This window comes from Lactuca virosa, chromosome 3 (genome assembly GCF_052849685.1).
Source record: "Lactuca virosa cultivar CGN04683 chromosome 3, Lactuca_virosa_CGN04683_v6, whole genome shotgun sequence".
Taxonomy (NCBI): domain Eukaryota; kingdom Viridiplantae; phylum Streptophyta; class Magnoliopsida; order Asterales; family Asteraceae; genus Lactuca; species Lactuca virosa.
This window is the reverse complement of record NC_136428.1, coordinates 418,269,412-418,278,974: the sequence shown is the minus strand read 5'-3', so window position 1 is coordinate 418,278,974 and position 9,563 is coordinate 418,269,412. Positions and strand designations below refer to the sequence as shown.

General features: G+C 36.5%; 1 pseudogene across 1 annotated transcript; it reads left to right on the top strand.

Moving 5' to 3' along the window:
* The first annotated feature begins 4,676 nt into the window (after window positions 1-4,676).
* On the top strand, window positions 4,677-7,451 carry LOC145167809 (UDP-glycosyltransferase 85A8-like; annotated as a pseudogene). Its single transcript, XR_013741449.1, has 3 exons — window positions 4,677-5,271; window positions 6,300-6,877; window positions 6,972-7,451. The product of XR_013741449.1 is annotated as a UDP-glycosyltransferase 85A8-like (transcript).
* Window positions 7,452-9,563: the final 2,112 nt, after the last annotated feature.

Genomic DNA, 9,563 nt, shown 5'->3' with positions numbered 1-9,563 from the left:
TTTGACGTAGGATCTGGATGTATGATCGGCTACGAATGCTGAGTGTCAACCGATGTTTCGTACGTAAGTGCATCCTATTAACACGTGATAACACATATGTGTGTTAGAATTAGGGTGTTTCATGACCAAACACGATGGGAAACCACCCTAAAGACTTGGAAATGCTTGTTGGGACCCTATATGATCAAACAAGGGAGGTGTACGGCCAAAAGAGTGTGTGTGTGGCCAGGGTGTACGGTCAGCATGTGTGTACGGTTGTACACAGGAGTGTGCGGCCGTACAGAGGACGTGTGCGGTCGTACATGGGAGTGTGCGGCCGTACATAGGGGTGTGCGGCCGTACACTCTTCATTCATGCTCAAAATGTCGATTTTCGGGTGTTTCAAGGCCAATACCAAGTCCAACTAGCAAATGAAGGCCAAACTCTTCACCTTGGAGAGTGTTTAAGGTGTGTACGGCCACCTTATGAAGGTGTGCGGCCGTACACCTTCAAGTGATGAAGAACACGAAGAACATGATGAGTTTTAAGCTTAGATCAAGGTGTCTTACCACTATAACAAGCTGAATGATGGAGTAATTCACGTTCTTGAGGCCTTTAGAGTGTTCTTGGATGAAGTTTTTAGAGAGAGAAAGTAGAGTGAGAAAGTAGAGTGCAGCCAAATGAAAGGAATGAATGAAGAGGGTCACCTTATATATATAAGGGTGAGTGTGCGGCTGGAGGGTGGGTGTGCGGCCGCACACCCAGGTGTACGGCCGTACACTCCTCCCGAGAGGGTGTATGGCCCGGTTTTGTCTCTATACGACTTGTTGACTCATTTCTAATCTCATTCCCGGCTGTACTCAAGCTTAGAACACTTAAACTAACTCTTAAACGACGTTAAAAGTGATAAAATCGAGTTTAATATTGATATAACGATCAATTGTACAAGATAAAAGTTTCGGGTTGTCACAATCACACACCCTTCCTTCTTGAAAGAATGCTCTACTCCAAGATTTGGGGTTTGTTTCCATAAGGTATGCAAAGGTTGCAGCGTTAAGCACTTCAATCTCCTTCATGTCAGCATTGAATAAAGGTTTAGTGGATGCTTTGCTTGCCTTCCAAAACATGTTCTCATAGTATACACAACTGAATCTTTTTCTAAAGTTGGCAACAATATGCCTTGCACACTGCCTATGTTCAACAGTAGGAGGTACTTCTTTGACAGCCTCTAACAACCCCTATTAAACTATAGTGATATGTTAGACATAATGTAACCTAAATGTAATATATATAAAAGTTGAAAGTTTAGGATACACCTTGCTGATCCGACATAAATGTTATACCAAAACCATTATCTAGTTAAAGGTCATCTTTTAGATTTTCCAAGAACCATTTCCATTTTGCTTTGTTTTCTACACATACAACTGCCCATGCAATTAGCATCCCTTCCTACAACACATATTATCTCTCCAGAACATAAACCCTTTAAGAAACAACCATCCAAATTTATTACTCTTCTGCAGCTCCCTCTCCACCCTTGCTTTAGTCCATCGAAACAAATGTACAACCTGCTAAAATAATTCTTATCATCTGGCATAGAATTGACATCCATTGTAACTGTTGATCTAGGATTTGATCTTCTTATCTCCTCACCATATGACCATAGCTTTGCATAGTACTCCACTAGTGTTCCCTCAATTAATTCCATTGCATACTTCTTTGATCTTCTACATTGTCCCATACTTACATCTATCCTAAATTTCTCTTTAACCTCATCCCTAAGGAGCCTCACACTAAATTTTTGTTTCTGTAAGAATTGTGTGGTGTAATGGCTACCTATCTAGGAATAGTTGACAATTGAACCTAATTTGAATTTTCTTGCACAATTATGCTCATTTATGAGACTCTTAATTTGGAAAGATTTTTCCTCACTCATCCAATAATCCCACATTTTAAACTTGCACTGACTAGAACAACATTTCATTAAAAGTCTCCTATTATCATTTTTCTTGTAACATAACTGATAACCATTTGCAACAACATAGTTACACATCATGTGTTTCAATTTTTTAGGACTCACATATCTCATACCTAATACAGGCTTCTGCTTTTTCCAATAAACATTCTCATTGTAAATAGCTTGGTCATTAGATATTACCTCATCCCCATGCAAATGATCATATAGCTCTTTACGGAGTGGACTGTGAGGGGTAACTTGATCCTTTGGACACAACTTGGTTAGAAACTCTTCATCTTTTGTCTTGTTCATAGTAATGCACTCATCAGGTTCAATGTCAACTTCCATGTTAATGCCATCATCTTGCTCACCTTGCAAATCCTCCTTAGCACCTTGCAAATCCTTCGTATCACCTTCCAAATTATGACCTTGAAAGTCCTCCATGTCAATTCCATCATCCATATCCATACCACCTTGTACTTCTTCATGAACTTCATTTCCATCTGACAATTCGTCTAAACAACTCCATACTTTGGCTTGCTCGTCAAGTATCCATTGATATACATTAACACCAAGATGGTCCATGTATACAAGAATTACACAATCCAAAGCATACCCTACTTCGATGAACTCCTGGTAGTCCATATCATTAGCTATTATCTTCAATCCATCAGGGAACTCAATATCGGGCATGCAAAAATAAACATTCACGCATAACTCATCCGCGAATCTTTAAAGGAACACCACAAATTCGTTCTTGTCCATTCCAGCAAAATCGACATCATGAAACCTTTGTTGTGCTCCATCTGAGTAACTAATAGAGGGGTACCTCGTAAAAATTCCGGCAAAATGGAGATCTATCTTCATGTAAACAACCATAGCAACGATTATGTTGGCCGATTTGAGCGAGGAGGAGTTTAAGAAATGGATTCGTGCCAAGAACGGTTTGAGAAAAGGATATGGATGAAAAGGTAGCAAAAGAAAGAGGATGAAAGTGACAGTTGAGGGGGTTTAAACGTATATTAGGTTTCATTTACTCACACACATAGACATGGCAATGACATTGCATCTTTAATCTATATGGAAATTATGTGACATTGCCAAAGATCCTAATAGGACGGGTGTCACCGGGTGACCCCTTCAAATGTTAAAAAGGACATTTTAAACCATAAATTTACAAGTACAAGCCCTTTAAATGCAAAAAATAGTCATGAGGGACAATTTAAACCAAAATACGAAAGATAGTTGAGCTACAGTGACAATTTCCCTTATTCCTTTCTCTTTTCTTTCTCTTTGACCTACCTTTTACCCCCCCCCCTCCCCCCACTAATAATCACCATTCTACAACAAGAGTTTGTTGCTGCGCTGCCGGAGATCGGAAAAAGGTTCACGTCGACGGCCTGAGTGGGCCTCCGACTTCTGCTTCCCCTGTTCTCTCTCTCTCTCTCTCTCTAGCTTGATATATACTTTGATTTTATTTTCAGGGGAAATCGATTTTTCTTGGTTTGTAGGTTTTCATTGTTGGTTTGTGGAATTGTGGCTGTTTTTATATATTAGAAATCATTTATTATATGTTATATTGTTATTTTTTTGGATTTTTGTTGGTGTATTTGTCCACTGTTGTTATTGGAGTATATTAATAGCCTTCAATTTTTTTTGGTGTGGTCCATATTGCAAGTTGTATTGATATTGTGATGAATAATAGATTTTTGTTGGTGTGTTGGACAAAGTGTCCCTCATGGGCATTATTTGAACACATGAAAGACTCATGTTTCCTGTTGATGGATTGTTAACATAAATAATAGATTGTTAATCGTTGAGTTTTAGTATACCAATGAATAATTTATTGTTAACTTTTATTAATAGATAAATGGAAAGATTTTTAAAAAGACGAATATCAACAGATGGCCTTCATCTGCGAATGCCTCAAACGAAATTCCCTAACCCACCTCTATTCCATCGGTGCCGGTTGAAATTAATTTGAGTGAATGGTCAGCAGTCAACGATCAACTATGCATCCAACTTGACTTGTGGGATGGATCTGTCACTGCATTCAAACAAACAATGATGATTAGGTTAATAGTTCTAGTACTTTACATAAATGGTCCCTATAATAAAGGAAGTACTATGAAAGAGGAAAAAAGAAAAGAGAGTAAAAATATCATTTTTACATAAATTTAACAAGAGTTTTTCGAGGTCATGCGGAGAAAATGATCATCCCCATATGTGGCTATTTTCACCAAACCACATAGACCATTTATGTAATTTTGTCAAAACATAATATAACTAGTTTTTTGAGCATCCAATGATAATACGTTAGGTTGATCTGAGTTTTCCATTTATTTAATATATATATATATATATATATATATATATATATATATATATATGATAACAATTAAAATTATTAATTATAATATTAAATTAAAATTTTAAAATTTAATTTTTTGACAACTTTAAATAAATAGATAATACAAAAAAATTATTTTTTGGAGATGATATTTTATAAGAGATATAAAAATCAAAACATATACTTTTAAACATAAATAAAGTTATCACCTTCTTCCTTATATAGATCTCTTATGAATAATATTTTAATGAAGTTAAATACTTGAAAAATATACATAATAGTATCGGATAAATAATTAAAAATTAACTTTTCGAAAAGCACAACGTGGGTTTTTGCATTATATAAAATAATATCTGAACGAGGTCTTAGATTACACTAGGCCTCCTTACATCCTATAAATTCCAACACCACTCTTTCCCTCCCCCTCACTAAACAGTAAACACAAAAAGGCATTGCATCAGGTGGGTACCATTGCAGCAATGGAAAAGCCACATGCCATTTGTATCCCCTATCCAACACAAGGCCACATCAATCCCATGATGAAACTTGCCAAACTCCTTCACTTTAAGGGCTTCCATATCTCCTTCGTCAACACCCATTACAACCATAATTAAGCGCCTGCTACGATCTCGAGGTCCTTCTACCCTTGATGGTCTGCCGGATTTTCGTTTCTACTCCATCCCTGATGGCCTTCCGCCATCTGATGATGCTGATACCACACAGTCAATCCCCGCCCTCTTTGAATCTCTTCCTAACCACAGTTTGGAGCCTTTCTGTGAGCTGATCACTAAACTTAATGGTGGCGAGGAGTCCGATGTGCCACCAGTGACATGTATTATATCCGATGGGTGCATGAGCTTTACTCTTACAGCTGCCCACAGGTTTGGGTTGCCGGAAGTACTGTTCTGGACGCCAAGTGCTTGCGGGCTTTTGGGTTACACTCACTATCGTGAACTTGTTCAGAGGGGGTATATTCCCCTCAAAGGTAAAATTTGTTGTTCTTATTCTACTTGTTCTCTTAGTTTCGTAACTTCCAAAAATCATCTTTGTGGCACTGTGATCAGCTCCGTTTTCAATAAAATCGCTTAACTTTTTACTGTAATAAATTAAGTATTTCATGGTCTCATCCAACATAAACGGAGATGTCAAGATGTCAAGTTGGCATTCTTTGTCGCATTGCGTGTGGAAGTTTATGCGGTATCAAGCTATCGATATTTTTATCACATTGTCATATTTTAATTTGATTTTTGTCCACTGTCATTTTTTTATTTTATTAATTTCACTGTAATAATTTACAATAAATATAACAATAAATGAATATCAATTTCCTTCAACTTCTAATTTCAAAATTCATTAATTTTCTTTGTATATTTATTTAAATTATTTGTTTAAATTTAAAAAAAAAACACTTCAATTTTAATAATTCTATATTTTTCTTATTTTTGTTGTAAATTCAAATTTCTCAAATATTTAGACTTTTATATTTAACTTTTATTTTTAAATAAAACCATGTAATATTATGAGTCTCACAACTAGTTTCATTGAATATATATTTTCAGGCAATGACATCACATTAATTAAAGATTGATTCATAATCATGTGATATTTAACTGAATATGATCTGAAAAAAGGGTAGCCAAAGTTAATAGAAATCTCTAAATTTTAATTTAGTGTTACATACTATTTTAATTTTTTTATAGAACTTTACTATTTAACTTCTACTATCTATTAAACTATGCAAAGTTTAAAAGAGATATATTCTAAAAGAACTAAAAAGTTTATCTTTTTTAGTTGAAGAGTTCAATCATATTGAGTTCTAATGAATATCAACTTAGTCTAATAATCTAATAACTTGTGACTTAATCAAAAAAATTATAGGCTTTCATGTCATTCAACCATTTCGTTAAACTATTTATTATGATAATCTAATAACTTGTGACTTAATCAAAAAAAATTTCCTATTTATGTACATGTAACTTTGCATGTACTATTGTAAATAACCAAGTGTTACAGATATGAGCGACATGACAAATGAGTATTTGGAAACAAGATTAGATTGGATTCCTGGAATGAATAACATCCGACTAAGGGATTTACCAAGTTTCATTCGAACAACAGACATAAACGACATCTTGTTCACCTATCTTATGACCGAGGCAGAGACTCTCCCTAGAGGCACCACTATTGTGCTCAACACATTTGATGCTTTAGAAAAAGATAGTGTTAACCCCTTAATTGCAATAAACACACAAACCTTCACCATAGGCCCACTACACTTGATGCAACAACATATTCACGATGATCAACTCAAACACATTGGATCCAATCTTTGGAAAGAAGACGAGACATGCATCAGGTGGCTAGATACAAAAGATCCTGGATCGGTTGTTTACGTAAACTTTGGAAGTATTACGGTAATGACAAAAGAACAACTCATCGAGTTTGGGTGGGGACTTGCTAATAGCAAGAAAAATTTCTTGTGGATAACCAGGCCGGACATTGTCGGAGGCAAAGAGGCCTTGATGCCACCAGAGTTTGTCGATGAGACGACAAAGAGAGGCTTGGTAACCAGTTGGTGTCCTCAAGAACAGGTACTTTATGTAACGTTGTTTGACTGTGCTTATGATTCATTGTTATTTTCTAATCAAAACATCAGTAAGATTCTTTATTGATCTACATATGAAGGTTTTGAAGCATCCATCAATCGGGGGATTCTTGACTCACAGTGGATGGAACTCGACTATTGGGAGTATTGGTAGCGGTGTTCCAGTGATTTGTTGGCCGTTTTTTGCAGAGCAACAAACAAATTGTCGATATAGTTGTGTACAGTGGGGGATTGGAATGGAAATTGATACAAATGTTAAGAGGGAGGAGGTGGAGGCTCAGGTGAGGGAGATGATGGATGGGAAGAAAGGGAAGATGATGAAAATTAGGGCTTTGGAGTGGAAGAAAGAAGCCGAAAAAGCCGTTGTTATTGGTGGATCGTCTTATCTCAACTTTGACAAATTAATTAATGAGGTTCTAGTAAGAAAGTTCGTTGATAATTAGTTGCTCTTCATTAACATGTCATTTAAATTAAAGTTTGGAAATATCCACTTGGTTGATTGTTTGTTTTCCAAATAAAACATCAAAAAGATATTGTAATCATTTTGAATTTATCATAAACGAAAGACAAATTTTCACAAATGGTCCTTATACTTATGATTTTGTTCCCAAAATAATCCTTATGAAACCTTTTTGCTTGAATGACCCCTTTGGACAAAACTTTGCACTACAATGGTCCTTCTGATTGTAACACCTCAAATTTCAAGACAAATTTTTCATTTTTAATTCTCAAAATATTAATCATAAATTTAAGTCATCACATAAATTGTAAGTTATTATCAAAACAACATCAGAGTATCCTAAAATTCTCAAATCTTCATAAGCCGACAGATATGTACAATCATGTCTCCTCCTTCCCGGAATCCACAGAAGTACCTTAAACATATTTAAATCGACACGGTAAGCACGAAGCTTAGTGAGTTCCCCAAAATACCACATACACAAATAATAATCCTCTCATGGCTATATCTTGATAAGGACCCTATGGTCATGTGTCTTAGTGAAGACCCTCCGGTCCCACGTCTCGGTATAGACCTTCCGGTCATAGCTCAACATACATACAGAATAATATAACATCATAAGTCACAAAGACATAATGCATAATAACACATAAAGCAGATAAGACCCTTCGGTCAGTAATACAAATAAGACCCTCCGGTCAATAATATAAATAAGACCCTCCGGTCAACAACATACATAAGACCTTCCGGTCAATAACACAAATAAGACCCTCCGGTCACGCATGCATTACCACACAGGTAAGTATGGTGAGAAGACTCGCCTCAACGCTTCGCGATTAATCCTACATTGTCGCTGCTGCAGCTAACCGACTCCCGATCTTAGCCAAACACCCAACGCCATAATCAATAACCGAACAAGGCTACACTCCAGCCCTAGGCCCAACGATAGCCCAGATAACCAAGCCCACTAATGACCCAAACCCATTGGGTCCACCAAGGCCCAAAACCAAGGGATCCACAAGGGCCTACCAATGGCCCAATTTTCCAAATTGGGCCCAACCCCATATGTCACACCCCCGAACCAGACGGCGGAAACGTCCGAGGGCTCGCGTGACTTAAATTGAATATCATCACAATGATTATACATGAAACACAACATAAACTTCACCATGCATTAATACATAACGATTGACATTGATCACATCCAGTACATTGTTTAAATATTACATATCCGTAGCATCAATTGTTTGAGAGTTTTCAAAACATAACATCCTAACATACTTGATATTATCCTTCAGCTTACCTGTTACCTGAGAATACAAGTTATTTTGAAAAAAACGTCAACATATGAAATGTTGGTGAGTTCATAAGCAGGATTGTGATAAAAATGATTTGTGTAGTTTATAAAACCCAGAAAATCCGATATTTTCTGAAAGAACAATTGTTTATACCAAAGTGTGAAGATCCATAAGTTGGTGCATGAATGATTTCAAAACGTGTCTCAATGGGAAGTTTTGTATTATAGTTATAGAAAAATACAAGCGTGTGGTGCTGATTTCCTCGAAAAACCCGATGTTTTCCGATACATAAAATATAATTGTTTTCAAATTGTTATACCGCTACACGAGTGATTTTGATTACTTTTCCTTGATTACTCAGATAGTATTGGATTTATTTAATTACGTGAGTCGTTATAACCATGCATAATAATGACTAGTTCGTCTGTCTTGGCATCCTAATGTACGCCAGAATTGATCTTAAGATTTTGTCACCCTAGACTGGCCGAGTCTAACTGTAGCGAACAGCTGAGGTGTGGGGGAGTCACCCCCGTATAGATCTATACACAAACTCTCGCTCTCCTTCCAGGAGACTTTGATTATAACTACAGACTACGAACGACCCTTAGAGGTGTCGCCCGTTATTACTCACTTAATCCAAACTAAATTGATTACTATTGATTAACGACCTGTATTTGTTTACTTGAATTGAAGGTAAGCCTAACAAACGAGGAGAAGAGGATTACAAGGTCCTGCTAATTACGTGTGTTATTTAAGGTTGTTGGTTATACGAAGGACGTATTGGCCCATTTCATATTTGATTTAATTTGGACCTTACTAGCAATGATAATGGGCCACCAAGGCCCAATAGCTTATATATGCCATTGAGGGTCCCTTAAACATGTAATCGGGTCACCGGAGGCCCAATAAACATT